Source organism: Typopeltis vanoorti, chromosome 20, assembly GCF_054136105.1.
Source record: "Typopeltis vanoorti isolate ZY-2024b chromosome 20, IOZ_Tvanoo_1.0, whole genome shotgun sequence".
NCBI lineage: Eukaryota > Metazoa > Arthropoda > Arachnida > Uropygi > Thelyphonidae > Typopeltis > Typopeltis vanoorti.
This window is the reverse complement of record NC_143568.1, coordinates 88,344,313-88,365,681: the sequence shown is the minus strand read 5'-3', so window position 1 is coordinate 88,365,681 and position 21,369 is coordinate 88,344,313. Positions and strand designations below refer to the sequence as shown.

At 37.7% G+C, this 21,369-nt stretch overlaps 1 protein-coding gene across 1 annotated transcript in view; it reads right to left on the bottom strand.

The window, feature by feature from the left end:
* The window catches only part of LOC150095635 (dynein axonemal heavy chain 8-like), a 2,108,518-nt gene that overhangs the window by 1,222,669 nt on the left and 864,480 nt on the right, over positions 1 to 21,369 (bottom strand). The window lies entirely within an intron of this gene.

Below are 21,369 nucleotides of genomic sequence, written 5' to 3'. Positions count from 1 at the left end.
TTGCCAACTTATATATGTTACCATCATATGGCACCTTGCACTTCTATCCACCAGTCTCTTTATACTTTTGTAAACCAAGTGACCAAATCTAAGCACAGTAATCCACATCTGCCCTGAACAAAGCCTTATACAATGAAACCATCACATCCTTACTTCTACATGTCAGTGTCTTCTGCATCATTGCAATAATCCTCTGTACTATCCTCACATTTTAACCATGAACCTTTGAAATTTTAGGTCCTTGTCCACCATCACCCCAGACTCTCTCATCTCATCTATCTTCTCTAAGATATCTCTGCAAACTGAATACTCTGCATTCTATCTATGCTTCTTGAAGTTTAGAATGTTATACGTTTCCAACACTGAACTGTAATCTCATACATTAACCATTTAGCCAGCCTAATCAAGTAAAGCTCCATCTCTTGTAAAGCTACATCTGCTATATTCTTCATATTCTTCACATCTTTGCATCATCTGCAAACAACTGCATATCACTTTGCTAACCTTCCTCATTATCATTAACATACATTTTTTTATGCTGATCTCATAGAAGAAGGTTAAGTGACCTATAATCACATCAGTACTGTATGTGGAGGTGCAGATGAGGGCTGAGGTAGAACTTTATTGATTTTTTTTTGAAGAGCTACAAGGGTTTGGAAATACTTTGTGAGAAAGGCTGTTCCAAAGGTGAATAGAATAAAAGAGAAAGAGGAGAAGCAGATTTGGTGTGTCTCTGTATATTTGAGACAGAGGTTGCAGTGAATCTGTAAGAGAAGGATCATCAATGAGCCCAATTGCTTGCCTATTGGGCTCATTGATACGTGACATCTCCAAGGAGTCCGAAGACTGATCGCGGGAGGACACCTACTATACAACACTCCATCTCCACTACTACACCGAACCTCTACTACCAATCACCAACACAACGCCATCTACTGCCCACAACCATCACCACCACAGCTAGTATTTTTGTTTGTAAATTGCGTGTGTTCTAAAGGGCCAATTTGTCTGTATGTGGATGAAAAACCCGAGTTTCCAGCAGAAAAAACCCTGCTACCTCCATATGAGATCGGCTAACTCAGCTTCAATTGAAAAAAAAAAAAGTCCATATAAAGATTCCTCCCGTCATGACGAGAATCAAACTTAGGCCTTTTCTAATCGAAGTGCACAATGTACCGTCGTTCTTCCAATTGCGCTATGGAGGCTAAGTGTAAAATAGCCTTTTGAACAAAATAGAATGCCTAGTTTCTTGAAAGCTGAGGAGGTGATTTCCCTTTGTTATCAATGCAGGAGTTTGGCGAAAAGAGTGATGCCAGGAGGTTAGCTTTATCTTTGGGTGAAGTAACAGTGGTGCCATCAGGATGAGAGAGAAAGGTGGAGGTGTAGTAGAGCAGAAGTTGCTTCCAATGACCTTAGTCAGGGAGCAGAAGATAGGGCGTCCATTTGAACAAAAGTCAAGTTTTTTGGTGTTGGTCTTTACAAAATCATATTTGGATCTGCTGATGACTGATTTGCATATGCTGCATGGTTTGGTGTAGGCAGAGTATGAAGCTGGAGTTACTGAAGTGAGCCACTTGCAGTAAGCGAATTTTGTTTCTTTGACTGCTTTGGTACACTTTCAGTTGAACCATGGCTTGGAAAGGGATGAGGATTATGCCTTGAATTGTGAATATAGGTTTTCATGCCAGTGAGAATAAATTCTGTAACTTGTTCACAGCAGGTGTTAGGGTCAGACAAGTGTAAACAATAGTCAGAACAAGGAAAGGTAAAAAGTCATCCCATTTGGCTCCTTTGCAGTGCCAGAGGATGCAAGATTGGGAGTGGTTGAGGGGGGGGGATTCTATGAGTGAAGAGATATACAAGATTGTAGTCAGAATTGCTGAGAGGAAAGGTGACCGATACAATGCATCTGGCAGGAGAACTGGTCAAAAAGGAGATTCAGAGCATTTGGAAAGTGAAGTGGGTTAGGTTATCAGGAATTCGAGTAGGAATTTGTTACTTATGGCAATGACTTCTGCTTTTCATCCAGTTTGGTCAGTCATGTTGGAATTGTGGATGTTGAGATCAGCCAGGTATATGACCTTACTATTTGGATAGCTGGATGTAGATGATTGAGTTGCATGGAAAGGAATGTGAAGAGGTTAAGAATGGTCGCCAATGTTTGGAGACCAGTAAATACAATAAATGAATGTTACTAAATGGGGCATGGAAACCTTGAGGCAAGGAATGTCAAAAGTAGGAGATTCTAAATTAGCCATTCTCTGTCAGGCTATGTCAGATTTCAAATAGGTGCAGGTGCCATCCTTGTGCAAAAAGAATTATGAAGTGTGTAGTTTGGACACTGGATGTGTATAGTAAGAGATGTAGTCGAAATTTGGGTTTCTGTCAGGAATAAGATATCTCGTACAGAAGACTGTTAGTGGTGGTGAACATCATTTATGTTCGTGTTAATACCACAGATGTTAGTAAAGTGGATAAGAAATTGATTTTTAGTGAAGAGATTCTGGCTTGGTTTGTGAGTTGTGTCAGTTTGTAATGGGAAGTTTTTGATGGTTTATGAGGGAGATTCATTTTGGTAGCATTATTATTGTCATTGTTTGTATGCACCTTCAAAAGTTTATTTGTGATTAGCTTGAAAAGTATAGTGGAGACATGCAATGAGAGAGATACAGATCTAGGACATAACTTCTAAACAGAGAGAAACCAGTCTCCATGGCCTTGACAATTCCCCCCCCCCACACACACACACTACTTGGACTCCCTCTCTCCAGGCACAACCTAGCGGAGTATGTGGCAGTGGGATTATGCACTTGTTCAGGGGAAAGCCTCCTAACTCATGGGTGTGAACCTGACTCCTGCTAGGTTTGCACCCATGAACTGGTGGCCAGCCTGCTGCACCACCATTTTAACTAATATACCCTTGGTATTGAGGAGGTAATGGGTCTCAAAGTACATTTCTTCTGGCCTTGAAAGGTATCACTCACACTGTAGGGAGAAGATGGGGGAGTAGAGAAACCACAATCCCTGCTCTGGAGACCAAGCACAGCATCTGCCACTTCAGACCTCAAATAAGTTGGGCAGTGGTATTTCAATAGGCAATGAGGAACACCTAATGTTTAGTTGGCAATTCCTCCAACTAGAAAGGTATCATTTGGCAGCAGGAGCACTCACTGCAAATGCAAGAGTCTCTTTTGTGTAAACAGGCAACACCTTGGAAAGGTAGGGTTGAAAAAGTTATGGAGAAATTACATCTTTACCTGTATATTGCACATCCCTGCCCATCAGTGACCCAAATAATGGGTAGGAAAAACATAAAAACAAATAAAAAAAATATTATATAATCTTGATGCTCTTGGATTCTAATCTCAGCAAAATGCTCAGACTGTTCAAAAGTAGCAAAGATGACAAAAATAGTGTATTTGATAAACTCCAGGCAAGGAGAGAGGTGACAAATTATCCTTAAGTGGTGGTAAGAAAGAAGATAACTTCTAGGCTGGTTTGATGGTGGTATACAAATTATATTTGCAGATAGTCCTTGCTACTTGTTCAGAAGTTCCTTTAAGGCAGGGTAGGGTAGGCAGATCCTTTTAACATCAGATTGCAGTCTGGTAGAGAGATGATTATCAATTATATTCAATTATATTCTGCATTGTGGTTTTGCTATATCCATTAAGTGATAGAGTGAGTTTTGTTTTGTTTTATTTAATTCTTGTAACAGATGAGAGTCAGAAGATCATTTTTTTCTAATATATATGAAGGATGATAATGTGAAACTGCATGGATAATTTGCCTGTAAAAGATGCCTTTCTGCAAAAGGAAATTCAATATTACCAGAGGAGTTATAATGTATTAGAGTATCCAGAAAGAAAAAACTGTCATTAGATTCATGCTCAACAGTGAACTTAATGCAATTGTATAAGGAGTTAATTTTGTCCAAAAACTGAATTCTGTTTCAGAGTGAGCCCAGATTGCAAAGACATCATCAACAAAATGTAGCCAAACATGAGGTTGAGAAGAAAGTTTTAGAAATTCAGTTCTCTAAGAGCTCCATAAAGTAATCAGCTAAAGCAAGTAATACAGACTACCAAGAAAAGTAACCATTATTGATGTAAACTTAAATAATTTAATGCTGTCATCAGAGAAATCTCCTATACAGGAAAAAAAACAACTAATGAACTAGTAAAAATTGCAATTGACTACAGTATACCAGTAAAAGTTATAGGATTTTTTGAAGTGGTACATTTGTAAATAATGTACATAAATTGAAAGAAACCATCATTTCAGACTCTTGAAGATGAAGATCTCTAATGTTATTTATTTTATTTAATTTTTACTGTTTTTTTGAAGTCAAAACTATTCTATTTATAGAAGAGTTGTATTCTAGTTTTAGAAGATTTATAGTTTTCTATAAATAGAAAACTATTTATAGAAGAGTTGAGGGATATTTTGCCAAATTAGTAGAAATCCTATGAAATCAACTTTCAGATGTAATGGATAACTGGATTTGTGCTTTTTAGGAAGGCCATGAATATGTGGGGAATGAGCATTATCAATCTGTAACTTTTTCAATAGTATTCACATCTAAATAGTACACTGGTGCCCAAAAGTTATGGAGAAATTACATCTTTACCTGTATATGAAAAAATTTTCATGACTACAGCCAAATGTGGACATAAATTTATTGTCAGCATGGTAATAAGTTATATTATGCATAAAATATGTTATAAATTCTGTACAAATTAAATTGCAATACATTTTTGGCAAACGTTGCACGTTTCCTAAGGGCATAGTTAAGAAATTAATGTACAGTGCTTACAGAAAACTATACAGAGATGGAATATGCCCACCCTGAACTGTGATGCAGCTCTCACAACATTGTACCATGTTTAGCACCGAGTTCTCGAGAGTGAATGATTTGTAGTACAAGAGTGAGAACAGAGAAAAAAAATGTTGGAAATGTTTTGGAAATGAATATAAGAAATGTGAGTCATGAAAGAAGTGACTGATAATAAAGATATAGGTTAGGATTGTCAAGGTGTTGTGGAAAATACAATTGAGAAAGCAGTGGGTGATAGTGCACAAAATATGGCTGAGAGTTTCAAGAAAGTGGTTGAAATTAATGATGATATGTTAGCACAGAAAGAAATTGCACACTTACGTGGACTATTTCACAGGACAAAAACGAGACCTTGAGCGACTGGAGAAATGACTGTTGAGTGACAAGGAAGGATGGAGTATGAAAGAAAGAGTGAATGAGAAAAGAATAAAAGTGCAAGAAACTGGGAGAAAAGAGGTAAAATTGCATGAGGATTCAATCATAAGAGGTGTACTTAATGAAGAAATGATGAAAGCATATTTTCCAGGTGTGAAGATAAAGGATGTTAGTGATGCTGTAAATATTCAGCAGAATGGAGTGAACGAGAACAAAATAATTTGAAAGGTGGGAAATATGCAATGAGGGAAGATATGAAAGAGTTGTTGGTGGAAGTGAAAATGAAGAGCAAAAAAGCGAAGATTGTGAATCTGCTGCCTCGGTATGATAGGACAGAACTGAGAAGAAGGGCCATTATTGCCAATGGGATAATGAGAAGATTGTACATGAAGAATGATGTGCAGTTTATTGATGTATGGACTGAGTCTCATGGATGAAATAACTTGTATAAATACAATCAAATTTACAATTATTAATCTTTTTACAATAGTTTCTATGTTCTAATATATCATTAGTTTTGGTTTCGTAACATATATTGGCACTTGTCATGTGCCTACTATTGATATTATTATTATCAAAATGACATGTGAACTATTTGAAAATTGATGTACTAACTAGATCCTGATAGTTGTGTTACTCTCAATTTTTTATTTGATTTACCATGAAACAAGATGTTATAGAGGGGACAAGGGTTTTGAGGGTATTGGATCCGATAAGAGTATCAGAAGATGTATTCATAACCAAGGTAGACACTCTGCAGCTAAATGTAGAGAGGGACCATGCAGTCTTGTTCTTGGAAGTTGCCAAACATGTGAAGTTCTCTGTCAAGAAGGGCTTTATGATCAAGTATAATGAAGGTGATTGCAAGAGACATCTTGAAACAGTGCCATGGCTTCAGAAGCTAAAAGTAAAGAATATCAGTTGTGCATTGGAAGTGGTAAGAGACTGCTTGAGGGTAGCAGTATCCGACTGCATATCCAAGGTCAGGAGGATAAACCAAGTTGGAATTAAGTGGATGACTAATAATGTAAAGCAAGAGCTGCAAAAAAAAAAAGAAAAAAAAAGAAAAAGAAAACACTGTGGAGCAAATATAAAGAAAAAATGATCAGATTACTTATGAGCAGCACAACGTGCAAGCAAGAAAGGTAACTAGGCAAAAGGAAGGCTAAATCAGACTATCAGAGAGAATTAGCCAAACAGGCCAAAGAAAACTCATGAGTCTCTTTGTTATGTAGCAATTGAGAGGAAAAATGACTATGGTAGAATGATTTCAAACAATGCTCATGGTAGGAAGGTGACTGTTACAGAGTGATTGATGATTATGCAAAGATGTACGATCCAGGTGGTGATTTTACAATTGCTGATGTAACAGATGTAACAGAGAGGAATATCAACATTGAAGTAAAAGAACGGGTGTTCAGAGCATTAAAAAAGATGAATGTGATCATAACATAACAGTATATAATCCTGTGTACTATACTAACGTGCCAAAGAACTGACATTGCTTCTGATGAAGCTCTTCAATCTAAGTCTCATCTCTGGCAATATTCCAAGGGAGTGGAAAGAGGGTAAGATAGCATCATTGCATAAAGGTGGCTCCAAGATGGAGGTAGCAAGTTGGTGAAAGGGAAAATACAAGAGTGGGTAGATAAGGATGATACTATATAGTGGCAGCATGGCTTTGGAAAGGTTAGGTACTGTCTTAGTAACTTATATTTTATAATAAAGTGACGGCATAACAGGATAAAGGTGATGGCTGAACCATGATATTGCTCGACTTTGCCAATGCACTTGATAGAATAACACGTGGCAAACTATTATAAAAACTGGATAGCATGGGAATGGATATGAGGATACTAGCATGGATAGAGAGAGAGAGGGATGATGAATGGACAACAGAGAGTAGTATATGCTGGAATGGAGTCTAGGAGAATGATGGTGACTACTGGAGTACCTCGGGGTTTCGTTCTAGGGCCATTACTCTTTAATTTGTATGTTAATGATAGAAGGAAAGATTTAAGAGGAGATACTCGATTGTTTGCTAATGATGCAAAACTGGGGAGAGAAATAGTTGATTAAGGCAATTAGATATCTTGCAGGATGATTTAAATAAATTGGTATTGTGGACAAAGGATAATGATTATCAATTTAATGTTGCAAAATGTAAGGTTATGCCCTTTGGGTTGAAAAGGTTGCATATGGTGTATCATATTGATGGGATTGGTTTGCAGGAAATTCATGAGGGCTAAGGACTTGGGGATAATGGAAGATAAGGAATTGAAGTTCAGAGGTCATATTGCAAAAGTTGGTAAAATAGCTGAAAGATTTACTTAGATGTTGAAAATCACACTAACAACTAAATATAGGGAACTTATTAATGCACTTTATAAGACTATGATTTGGCCATATCTTGACTACTGCACACAGATTTGGCTGCATGAGTTTCTTGGGAACAGGATGTGGTTGAAAACGTTCAGAGGTGAGTGACCAATATGGTGACAAGTCTGTAAAATTCTCAGTGGGTTTAAGGTTTGTGGGTTACAAAGTTTAGTGGATAGGCAGAAAAGAGGGGCATTATATAAAAATTTATTATTAAAGGTTTTTAAAGAATATTACAAAAGAATTCTTAAAGGATATTAAAGGGGTTTTATAAAATTGATGCAAGTGAAAATTTTCGATATATGACAAATAGTCAGAAAACTAGAACCATCCATGGAAGTTGGGTAAGAATTTGGCTAGTACGGATGTGCAGACCAGATTTTTTGCATTGAGAGTGGAGAGTGAGCAGAATGGATTTCCAGAATTTGTTGAGAGTTCCCTGACAGTGAATGGATTAAAAGAGAAGTATGATAGTATTTGTTCTATGGTGTTGAATTATTATTATTATTATTATTATTATTATTATACTAAGACCCCATGGAGTCAAAAACTCATCTAGGAGGACCTTTTGTTGCAACAGCTAATTACACTGTACCTTAAACACACTCAAATTCTGTGCAGACATCACCCTCTCAGGCAAGGCATTCAAATCATTCGCAACTCTGCAAAAAACCTGCTTCACACTCCCCTGCTCACATCCTATTTATACAGCTTCCAGGGTTGAATTCTGGTTCTCCCCCTGATCTCATACCATTTTCCACAAAATCTCTTCAATGTTGATCCTATAGCAACCGCTTATTAACTTGTAGATGTTTATCATATCACCCTTCTTCCTCCTATCCCCTAGACCATAGGTTCCCAAAGTGGGTGGTACTGCCTCCCAGTGGGCACTGAAGCCTTCTAGGAGGGCTATAGTGGGATCAGAAGCATTTGGGGGCATTCAGGCGGTCTGTGTATAATGTGTGTATAATAGGTTATGTTTACAGTAGCAAATATATTCGTTATATTTCATTTCAAAATATATATAAAATATATAAAACCACTTTTCTAATTGATTTGTACAAAAATAAACCCAATTTTATATAATTTATTATTTACAAGTAAAAATAATAATGGCAAGAAAGAAATAAAATCGTAAATTTTAGTTAGCCTAGTTAGTACTAACTTATATTGCTAACTAGAGGGAAAAAACGAAGCAAATATTATTCGAAACTTGTTATACTGTTTTCTGTGGTTCTGTTTTGTAGGTTTGTTGTTTATATCTTGTGTAATTACCTTATTTATTAATTATTATTTATAATTATTCGGACAATGTCATTGACGGACATTATTATTATTACCCCCAAGACTCATGTAGTCATTGACTCACCTGGGAGATCCCTTTATCTCACACACAGCTCATCATGCCGTGTCTTAAACACACTCAAACTCCTTGCAGACACCACACTCTCAGGCAAGGCATTTCAATCATTTACAACTCTGCATGAAAAAAAAAACCTGCCTCTTACTCCCCTACTCGCACACTCTTTATACAGTTTCCAGGGATGACCTCTGGTTCTCCCCTGATCTCCCACTATTCTCTGTAGAACTTCTCCGCCATTGATCCTATAACAACCCCTTACCAACTTGTAGGTCTCTATCATATCTCCCCTCTTCCTTCTCTCCACTAGACTCTGCAAATTACATCTTTTTAATCTTTCCTCATACTCGACATTCCAGAGGTCAGAAATAACCTTAGTCAGTCGCCTTTGGACCCTTTCCAACATCTCTTCATCCTTCTGAAAACCAGGTGACCAAATCTGGGCACAATAGGCCATGTGTGGCCTAATCAAAGCCTTATACAATGGAACAAGAATCTCCCTACTTCTACATGTCAGTGTCCTCCTCATCATTCCCAGAAGTCTTTGTGTTCTCTTCACAATTTTGGCGATGTGTCCCCTAAATTTTTCCTTATCCACTATCACTCCCAGATCTCTTATTTCCTCTACTTCCAACAATATATTCTCACCAAGCATAAATTCTGCATCCCATCTTTGTTTTCCAAATTTTAAAACCTTACATTTTGCAACATTGAACTCTCATCCCCATTTGCATGCCCAATCACTCAATTTATTCAAGTCTTCTTGCAAGGCCACAACATCTTTACTACACTTTATGGTTCGTCCCAACTTTGCATCATCTGCAAACAACTGAATATCTCCATCCAAATCTTCGCCAATATCATTAATATACAAGTTAAATAGTAATGGCCCTAAAACAGATCCCTGAGGCACTCCACTAGTGACTTTCCTTTTCCTGGATTTTGCACCCCCATATACAATTTGTTCATACCTACCAGATAGCCAGTCTCTAATCCAATGCACTAATCTAATATCTAACCACATCTGCTCTAGTTTGACTGACAACTTATCATGAGGTACTCTATAAAAAGCTTTTGCGAAATCCAAGTATATTACTGTGTATTCTTCTCCTCTGTCCAAGGAAGCAGTCACTTTATTGTAATAAGTAAGTAGATTACTAAAACACGACCTCCCTTTAGCAAATCCATGCTGTCCATCAAAGATTATACCATTGTTGTCAACCCAACTCTGGATCCTAGTTCTCACAAGCTTCTCCAACAATTTAACCACAACACATGACACACAGATAGGCCTATAGTTTGATGCTTAAGTTCGATCACCTCCTTTATGAAGTGGCACAATCTTGCCCTCCTTCCACTCTTTAGGGACTTGACCAAGTGCAAGACTCGTATTAAAAAAATATGTCAAGGCAGGTGTCAACTCTCTGGCACATTCCTTCAGAATACGTGGTGATATATTATCAAGTCCCACAGCCTTTTTTACATCTAGTTTACTGAACTCCCCAAACACCTCTTGCTCACTTACAGTCAGTCTCTCCTCCCCATCATCAACTGCTCTTAATCTCTCCATGAAGTCACATTCACAAGATTGAAAGATCTTTATGAACTGCTCATTAAGTATCTCCACCACACATTCTGCAACAGCTGTCTTTATACCATTGCCTCCAATCAATGTCATCCTTCCATAATCATTCTTTCTTTTGCTGGCTACATATCGAAAGAACTCCCTAATATTCTTTTTAGATTCATTAGCTAACTGCTGTTCATACCTCTCTTTAGCTACTCTCACCAACCAAGTCACCCTCCTTGCCTGGTCTTTGTAGACCTCATGAAATTGGTTACTTCCACTTCTCTTATGCTGCCTCCACAATGCCCTTTTTCTCTGTATTGCATTCTTAATCTCTGTATTCATCCATCTCACACCTACTTTATTTAACCTTCTCACCCGTGGTATACATTTAGACATTGCATCCACTAAATATTTTTTGAAAATCCCCCAAGCTGAATTGATCTCTTTTCCAGCTAACTCCTCATTCCATGCTACACCTGCAAGCTGTCTCCTGAGCTCTTCATAATCACCTCCCATGTAGTTCCACATATACCCTTTTTTCACAGGTGTCCTTGCACTGCTGGCATCCACCCAAGTAAACACCTCATGGTCACTTTCACCAATTGGTGGATGATTTGATACCTCATTGATAATTACATCCTCCGATGAGATGACCAAATCCAAGATCCTTAATCCTCTTGTGCCCTCTGTTACATACTGTCTGAGGTAGTTATCCCTCAAAAACTCAAGAAACTTATTTTCTTTACTTCCAGTTGCTATCTCTTCATTCCAGTCTATATTGCCATAATTAAAATCACCCATAATAATCACCCTTTTCTTATTTGCTTGGCTTCTTTGACTATACATTTCACTATCACCACCATCCACATTACCAGGTCTATAACAACATCCCACCAAGTATTTGATTCTATTCACCTGTATCTCACACCATACTGCCTCAAAACCAATGGCTCCATTGGTTTTGAGGCAGTATGGTGTGAGATACAGATGTGAGATACATCTCTACCTTCTATGGACATAACTCTTTCTCTATCATCAATAGCACTCCCCCTCCCTTTTTACCCCTTCTATCCTCACGAAACACATCATACCTTTCCATCTCTATTCCTGTCATGAAATATTCAGAGGAAGAAGTTTAACTTTGCACAAAATCTGTGCAATCTCAAACCATAGTTTCTTAGCATCATCTGTGCATAAGTCTCTAATACCTTTTTCTATACTTACCATTAATTCGAAAGAAGGCAATCAACAAGGCACCGATACAAAATATGGACCTTTTGATAAAACACCTATCATTTGTAAAAGGTTGGTTTATTAAACTTATAACCCATAAAACATACACAGAGCAGGGTCATTGTTGAATGACCTGATGGTTTCTTTGTTCTAACATTTGGTGAGAGTGACCATGAGGTGATTACCTGGGTGGTTTCCAGCAGTGTGAGGACTCTGTGAGAAAAGGGTATATGTGGAACTATGAGGGGGGGGGGGTGATTATGAAGAGCTTAGCAGACAGCTTGCAGGTGTAGCATGGAATGAGGAGTTAGCTGGAAAAGAGATCAATGCAGCTCGGAGGATTTTCAAACACTATCTAGTAGATGCAATGTCTAAATGTATTCCAAGGGTGAGAAGGTTAAATAAGGTAGGTGTGAAATGGATGAATAAAGTGATTAAGTATGTGAAACACAGAAAAAGGGCATTATGGAGACAGCAGAAGAGAAGTGGAAATAACCAATTCCACGGGGACTACAAAAGACCAGGCCAGGTGGATGACTTGGTTGGTGAGGGTAGCTAAAGAGAGGTATGAACAGTAGTTAGCTAATGAAGCCAAAATGTATCTTAAGGAGTTCTTTCGATATGTAGCCAGCAAAAGAAAGAATGATTATGAAGGATGACACTGATTGGAGGAAATGGTATAAAGACAGCAGTTGCAGAAGGTGTGTGTGTGGTGGATATAATTAATGAGCAGTTCATAAAGGTCTTTCAATCTTGAGAATGTGACTTCATGGAGAGATCAAGAGCAGTTCATGATGGGGAAGAGAGACCGACTACAAGTGAGCAAGAGGTGTATGGGGAGTTGAGTAAACTAGATGTAAATAAGGCTGTGGGACTTTATAATATAATACCAAGTATTCTGAAGGAAAGTGCCAAGGAGTTGACACCAGCCTTGACATTTTTTAATATGAGTCTTGCACTCATTCAAGTTCCTAAGGAGTGGAAGTAGGGCAAGATTGTGCCACTTCATAAAGGAGGTGATCGAACTCAAGCATCAAACTATAGGCCTATCTGTGTATCAGGTGTTGTGGTTAAATTGTTGGAGAAGCTTGTGAGAACTAGGATCCAGAGTTGGGTAGACAACAATGGTATAATCTTTGATGGACAGCGTGGATTTACTAAAGGGAGGTGATGTTTTAGTAATCTACTTACTTATTACAATAAGGTGACTACTTCCATGTACAGAGGAGAGGGATACACAGTAATATACTTGGATTTTGCAGGGGCTTTTGATAGTCAAACTGGAGTGGATGGGGTTGAATATTAGATTGGTGGATTGGATTGGAGACCGGCTATCTGATGGGTATCAACAAGTTGTGTATGGGGGAGCGATATCCAGGAAGGGGAGAATTACTGGTGGTGTGCCTCAGTTGTCTGTTTGGGGGCCATTGCTGTTTAACTTGTATATTAATGATATTGGTGAAGATTTGGATGGAGATGTTCAGTTGTTTGCAGATGATGCAAAGTTGGGATGAACCATGAATAGTAGAGAAGATGTTGTGACCTTACAAGACGACTTGAATAAATTGAGTGATTGGTCACAGGAATGGGGATTTGAGTTCAATGTTGCAAAATGTAAGGTTTTAAACTTTGGAAAACAAAAATGATATGCAGAATTTATCCTTGGTGAGGATATATATTGTTGGAGGTGGAGGATATGAGAGATCAGTGGGTGATAGTGGATAAGGATCTGAAATTTAGGGGACACATAGCCAAATTTTGAAGACAACATAAAATTTCTGGGAATGATGCGTTGAACACTGACTTGTAGAAGTAAGGAGATTCTTGTTCAGTTGTATAAGGCTTCGATTAGGCCACACACGGACTAGTGTTGCCAGATTTGGTCACTTGGTTTTCAGAAGGATAAAGAGATATTGGACCGGATCCAGAGGTGAATGACTAAGGTAGTTTCTAACCTCTGGAATGTCAAGTATGAGGAAAGATTGAAAAGATGCAACTTGCAGAGTCTGGTGAGCAGGAGGAGGGTTAGGGGAGATATGATAGACACCTACAAGTCATTACGGGGTTGCTATAGGATCAATGCTGAAGAGGTTCTACAGAAAATAGTGGGAGATAGGGGAGAACCAGAGGTCATCCCTGGAAGCTGCATAAGGAGGGTGTGAGTAGGGTGAGTAGGGGATGAATGATTGGAATGCCTTCCCTGAGAGTGTGGTGTCTGCAGAGAATTTGAGTGTGCTTAAAGCAAGGTATGATGAGCTGTGTGTTTGACAAAAGGACTGCCCAGATGAGTATTTGACTCCATGTGGTCTTGGGTAATAATAATAATAATAATAATAATAATAATAATAATAATAATTTCAAACTTATGACTCAACGTCAGAGGAAAGCAAAATTATACAAATCAAGTTGAAATGTTCAGGACCAAGAATATTCTTCAGAAAAGTTTCAAGTTCATAGTTTTTAGCATTATTTGAAAAGAGCTTCTTAGTATCCTTACTAACAGTAAGGCCTTGCTGTCTCTGGTAAATCTTATGAGCAAAATAAGATTTCATAGCCTCTTCCATTTTAATAAATTAGGAATTAAACTAAAATTTTATAACATTTTAAAAACATGAGTTTGTTAGGTAAAGACGACTTCTTTAAACTTTAATTTCAGAAATTTTTATCAAATTTTTAGTAACCAAAATTTTTACAAACTTCAATCGTCAACTTAAGAATCATTTACTAGGTATTGAGTAGAGACATGCATGGTAGACATAATACAATTTTTTAAATAACAGTTTGACACATGTAAAGGAAACTAGAATTTATTAAATGTTCCTATATATTTTGCATAATATATCATGAGCATCATTCAGGGAGAAAGCAGAAGAACTGTATTATATAACTATACCTATTTTCCTGGAACTTTAATAGTGTTTCCTCCTACTTGGACAACTGTGCCCAAGACACGTGAAAGTATGCACATGCTCTATGACCAGTGGTGAGCTATAAGGGGCTCGCGGGGGCTTGTGCGAGCCCTTTGTTAAATTTTTCTCAAATTTGCAAGACCCTTGTTCTTTTTGTTTAATAATCTTGTAAAACTAGAAAATACCACTGCAGAATGTATACATGCTACTATAATTGCTACTTTAAATTCATATGGATTTTCTGATAACTATTTAAAAAATCACCTCATTGCATTTTGTTCTGATGGAGCTAGTGTAATGTTAGGAAACAAATCAGGTGTTGCAATCAAACCTACAAAAATTTCCCAACATTGTGAATTGGTACTGCATAGCTCATTGTTTACAATTAGCATTAGACAATTCGATTAAAAAACTTTAATCGAAAAACTTTAATATGCTTTTTTTCATCAATCACCAAAAAAAAACAATGAGAATTAAATACGATTGCAAAAGACCTTGGTATCGAAATTTTAAAGATCGGTCATGTGTTTGAACCACGATGGGTAGCCTGCAGTTTACGATCAGCTCTTGCTTTGTGGAGAAATTACCCAGCTTTATGTAAGCATTTTGCATCGAACGATAAATATAAGGGCTTTTTAAACTGACTTCTCAATTTGGAATTTTTAAAAGATCTAGCATTAATGATTGATATCCTACAGGAATTATCATATCAGTCAGAAGCTCTACAAAGTCGCAATATAAGTATTATAAGGGGTAAGTTAGCCCCTTCCCCTTTTTTTTAGTTTTGCTCGACGATGTGAGCCCTTTGTTAAAATTTCCATAGCTCACTACTGTCTATGACTCAATTCTAGTGTTTGTAATTTAAATGCTGTAGCCAATTCTTCTGATTTCTTTCAGAATGACTCGGATGATAAAGCATATGAACAGGCAGAACACACATCAGAATCATCTAACATAAAAACTTCATCCAGTTCTACCATTAAGGTCACTTTATCTCCTCATTTAACTTTAACTCTACAAAGTTCTAAAAATATTCCATGTTCAAGTTCCAGGTTTGATCTCTAGAGAGAGAGACTGACAGATTATCTAATCCTCAGCACAACCACAGTTGGAAAATTATAATGGATAGGATTCACATTCAAATTTAAAATTATGTCTGGGGCAATTAGTCATCATGAAGCTAGCATATTATCATTCTTAATACAATGTGTTCTCCAGTAAGTTTGTGTAGTTTGAGAAACTATAAACCAAATTTCTGAAAGGAAAATTCTTTATGCCAGTGCTTCCCAACTTATGGATGTAAAGGTCCCCTTGGAAAAATTAAAATATTTCATGCCCCCCCCCCCCCATTGGAAAAAAAATCGTAATACAGATATATATCATCATAAGATTTACTGTATTTATATTTATTCAATACAGCGAATGTTGCAAAAATCAAATGCAAATATTACATTTTTAGCATTTTACATACACATTTGACATGGTACACTTAGTATTAAAGCATTTTAAATTTGTTTTCATTATTTCACGGCCTCCAAGGGGGCCGAAGTCCACAGTTTGGGAAGCGCTGCTTTATGCCACCATACCAGCCCAGCATAGCACATTTCATTTGAAAAACTCTGAAAGAGGTTTTTGCAGTCTACAAAGAATTGGAACTCAGATTTTTTCAAGTGACTCTGAAAATTATAAATGCACTATTTTTGATTTACTAATATAGCAATTACAGTATGATTAACAAATGATAAAAATCCATTAACTTCTTGTTATTATGATCCAATTTAGTCCCTAATGCTTTCCATTATGATTACAATTAAAAAATTGTAATCACATTAGGCCATTTTGAAAATGATCTAATTTCTAGACCATTCAGTAGATGCTAATCACAAGAGGGGAGGGGAAAGGTACTAATCACAAAGCATAATGTAAATCTAATTAATGTTGGAAGTTTATTTTTCATTTGGTTAGACTATAATAAATTTAGTTTAATGCTTTACCCAAATGTAAGCAAACAAAGTTTGCACCTGAAAATATCTTCAGGACTGGGGTAAGGTAGTGCAACACCAAGCAAAGGTGGACCAAGCTCTCATCACTCCTTGTCTCAGTATCTCCCATAATGCAAAGCACATCTCCTTGCGGATATGTATACTGTTATGCATTAAGGGATTGGCCACTACCCAGATTAGTTTCGACCTTTATTGAGGTCTCTTCAGTGGGAGCCAGGCCTAAAGTTGGAGATACCAGGCAGAAACAGTAGCAAGGTCAGCTTTACCTATAGGAGTTGCCAAAAGGTTTGCCAACTTTTTTTTTTTATTATTTTTTTTTTTATTAAATTACTCTGGATTTAGAGACCTCAATAAAGGTCGAAACTAGTCTGGGTAGTGGCCAATCCCTTAATGCATAACGGTATACATATCCGCAAGGAGATGTGTTTTGCATTTTGGGAGATACTGGGTTAGGAGTGTTGGTAGCTTGCTCCACCTTTGCTACGAGTTGCCTGTTGTACTACTTACCCAGGTAAAATAGTACAACACTATATTCAGTCCTGAAGATATTTTCAGCTGCAAACTTTGTTTGCTCTCACTGGGATAAAGGATTAAACTAAATTTATTATATTCTAACCTAGTGAAAAATAAACTTTCATAATCTTCACATGATTTTACATGGCATATAAAAAAGAAACCCTTACCAATTTCATAAGGACAATTCCATTCTTTGACATATCTATATGTCTGTCAAGTACTTTGTGCATGAAAGATGAATTACCATCAACAGACAAGAATAAATGTTAACATAGCCTTGAAGAATAAAACATGATTTTTACATTATCTGACCATTATCCGACCTACAGTAATAATGCTATTTTCGTAGGTTTACAACATCTCTCAGATGGAAGAGGAAAATTTTCACAGACTTATGTGTAGAATAGAACTCATGTTAGATGCTTAATGGAATGAAAACTTTCACAAACATATATCCATGTCACAGTGAGATGAATTTGATTGCATTTTTTTTTGGGGGGGGGGAGGACTGAAAAGTGGATACACTACTCAACAAGCCAACTAGGTTGCCGAAAGGGTAAATTATGGACAAATATGGGAAAATAGTAGTGACTGTTATCATAATAAAGTGGAAGATATCTGTTTGTAGAATTGGAGAAACCTTAGACGAAATGACAAGCTATGTCTAGCTGTATAAGAGTGGGTATGAAAAGGAATGTGAGGTGACTAATTTTTGCATTAACAGTGGCAAGCAGAATGCACTGCCTGAGACGGTAATGAGTGAAAAAACAGTGAATAAGTTAAAGACATCATTTGATAAGCTATGTTATTATTATTATTACCTGATAATTATTATTATTTATTCCCTGATCTCATGGAGTCATAAGACTCAATGAGGTGGGTCAATGCTTGACAACACAAGACTGTCATTTAGCTCCTTAAACTCTGAGTAACATAATAAAGAATTTTGTGGCATGCAGAATTTGGCATGTATGTGTCCTATGGATATCTGGAGGTGAGAGAAGGGGGAGGGAGTGCATATATGCTTAAAATGTAGGCAATGGGAGGAATTCAGTGAGTTAGATGCTACGATATCCGACCTCATTACGTCAGGAGCAGAAGATCTTCGAGAGACGAGTAGTGTGATAGGTGAGAATAATGAGCAGCAAAATATGAATTAAGAAATAAAAGTGGAGAGTGTGGAAGGCATAAACGATTGTGAAGATTTCGGAGATGGTCATGATTTGGAGGATGAATGGCAAGTAAGAGTGGCTAACTTGGAGAGAGATAGATGAATTGAAATAGATGGTGGAATGTCTCAGGAATGAGATGAGATGAGAAGTATGAAAGATGAGATTAGAAAATTGGAAGAGATGAATGTGAGGCAAATAAAAGTAGGAATGAGAGAGAGTTATGGGAATGATAGAAGAGGAGAGAATAGAAACAGTAGAAGACAGGGAATGAGAGAGGTACGGGAATGATAGAAGAGGAGAGAATAGAAATAGTGGAAGGGAGGAAAGGAGAGAGTTATGGGAACAATAGAAGAGGAGAGAATGAAATCATACAGAGAGAGAGAATGAGAAGAATGCGATGGAGTGTTGGAACCAGGGAGAGAGTGAAGCCAGGACAGCAGGTAAGTAGGGGAACACAGAGTGAAAAAGTTAGAGGAGAGAGAGTGAGAGATGCAGGTGAGCAATCAAGGAACAGAGTGGTAAGAGCTGTGATGAATGAGACTTGATGATCCATAGAGTGCAAGACAGGATGCCAGAGGAGTGTTTGCCTGGGGAACAGTAGAGAGAGTGCGGCTATGGCAATTAAGCAGGGTGAAAGGATGGATGAGATGATTGTGATGGTGGGCATGAATGACTTGAGAGGCAATGTAAATCGGGTGATGAGAGATCTGAGATTCTTGCTTGAGGTTGTAGGAAAGAAAATGCAGAGAGGAAAGATTGTGTGTGCGTGTGTGTTACCCAGGTATCATATTGAATAAGGAAGGATGAAGGCATATGGAGACATTGCTGTTTTCTTAACAAGCTGGTGTGACAATGCAGGGAAACTAGAATTCCCAGGTTGGATGGCATCAGGGGTGGCCTCTTGTGAGAATGGGTGCTTAGGGGAAAGCGAGATGACATCAGGTAACACTGAGTCCAGTGGGTTCTGGAGGAGATAATGATGATATAGAAGCAGTGACATTTTTATGATTTATACCAATGCCAGCAGTATCCGGAATAAAGGAGATGAATTGGTGTCACTGATACCATCAGCCTGGACAGAGATTATTGGGATCCCTGAGACGGGGTTGACACAAGATGGAATAACAAGAATATAAGTAGCAGGGTACACATTTTTCGGCACGACAGGAAGTGAAAACGTGGTGGTGGAGTACTGCTTATGATAAGTGATGCCTCACATCCCATAAGAGTAGAGGCTTTGCAAGGCAGTGACACTAATGGTATTGAAAGCATATGGTATGAGATAGAAATGAGCAAGACAGGATATTTAGTTTGGTGTAGCTACAAGCCAAGGAGCACAGAGGGTGGGGAGCAGGAAACATTTAGGTAGTTGGGGTTGGCAAGTGCAAGAAAAAGGATTGTTATGGGAGATTTTAACTACAGAAAATATATGCTGGTAAGAGGAAAATGCATGTAGTAATAAGGGAATGGAATTTCTAGAATTCTTGACGGACAAATGTCTTAGGCAACATGTTATAGAGGGAACAAGAGGTTCAAGACTTTTGGATTTGGTCATAACATCAGAATAGCTGATAATAACTGAGATGACATCTCTCTCCCCAGTTGGAGAGAGTGACCATGAGGTTTGACTTGGAAAAGGAATAGACATGTAGGAGTATTAAAGAAAAGAGAATGTATGTGGAATCAGAAGATGGGTGATTATAATAGTCTTAAATATCAACTTGGGGCAATTCCATGGAGGGCAGAATTGGAAGGCCGTGATATCACTGGTGTGTGGGAAATTGTGAAGGAATATTTGTTGGCAGCAATAGTAAGTTGTGTTCCACAAGTGAAGAAGAGGACACAATTTGGTGTAAAGTGAATGACAAACAATATCAAACATGAACTGCAGATGAAAAAGAGGTTATGGAAGAGATATAAGGAGAGGGATGGAGAGCAGATACACGAAGAATATAAGACACAGGCCAGGAGGGTGGCTAGTATGGTAAGGAAGGCAAAACGGGAATATGAGAAGAGATTGGTCCTAAGATCCAAAGAAAATCCTAGGGAATTTTTTAGCTATGTGGATAGTATGATTGTGGAGGAATAACATTATACAATAAAATGGGCATAATGACTGATGCAGAGGACAGTGGAATTGTTCAATCTACACTTTATTGAAGTATTTCATCCTGGAGAAGTAAGTTTTAATTCTAGAGGAATACAGCAGGTTTGAGAGTGCAAGAGGTGAGTGTGTTCCAAATACTGAGTACTCTGGATTTCAGTAAAGTTGGGGAACTGGATAGTATTTCTCCATAGGTTTTTAGAGAATTGCTAAAGAACTGACAGCTCCATTGACCTGGCTTTTCGATGAAAGTCTGACTATGGGAAAGGTACCCAGGGAATGGAAGGAAGGTAAGATAGTGCCATTGCATAAGGGTGGTAGCAGATTGAATGAGTCTAACTATAAGAGTGTTTGTGTTTCATCAGTAGTTGTAAAGATCTTTGAGAAATTAGTGAGGGGCCATATTCAGCATTGGGCAGATGAGTGTAATGTTATCTGTGAGAGTCAAAAAGGATTTGTTAAGGGGTGCTCTTGCTTTAGTAATATGATTGCCTTTTATAATAAGGTTCCAAGAGAAGTTGATGAGGGATAGGCATATACTGCCATTTTTTTTGGATTTTGCAAAGGCATATGGTAGGGTACCACATGATAAGCTGATACTTAAGTTGCAGCACATGAGTTTGGATGTCGGGTTAGTCAATTGGATTCAGGATTGGCTGTCTGATAGGTAGCAGAGAGTTGTGTATGGTGGGGCAATATCAAGGAGGCAGAAGGTTACAAGTGAGGTTCTGCAGGGATCAGTACTGGGACCTATATTGTTTAACCTTTATATCAATGACATTGTCAATGGGTTGCAAGGGGATATTCAGTTGTTTGCAGGTGTTGTGAGGCTGGGCAGGGTTATTAGTATTAGTGCAAATGTGCAGTCCTTCAAGAAGATTTGAATAAACTGGACAGGTGGGCAAATAAAT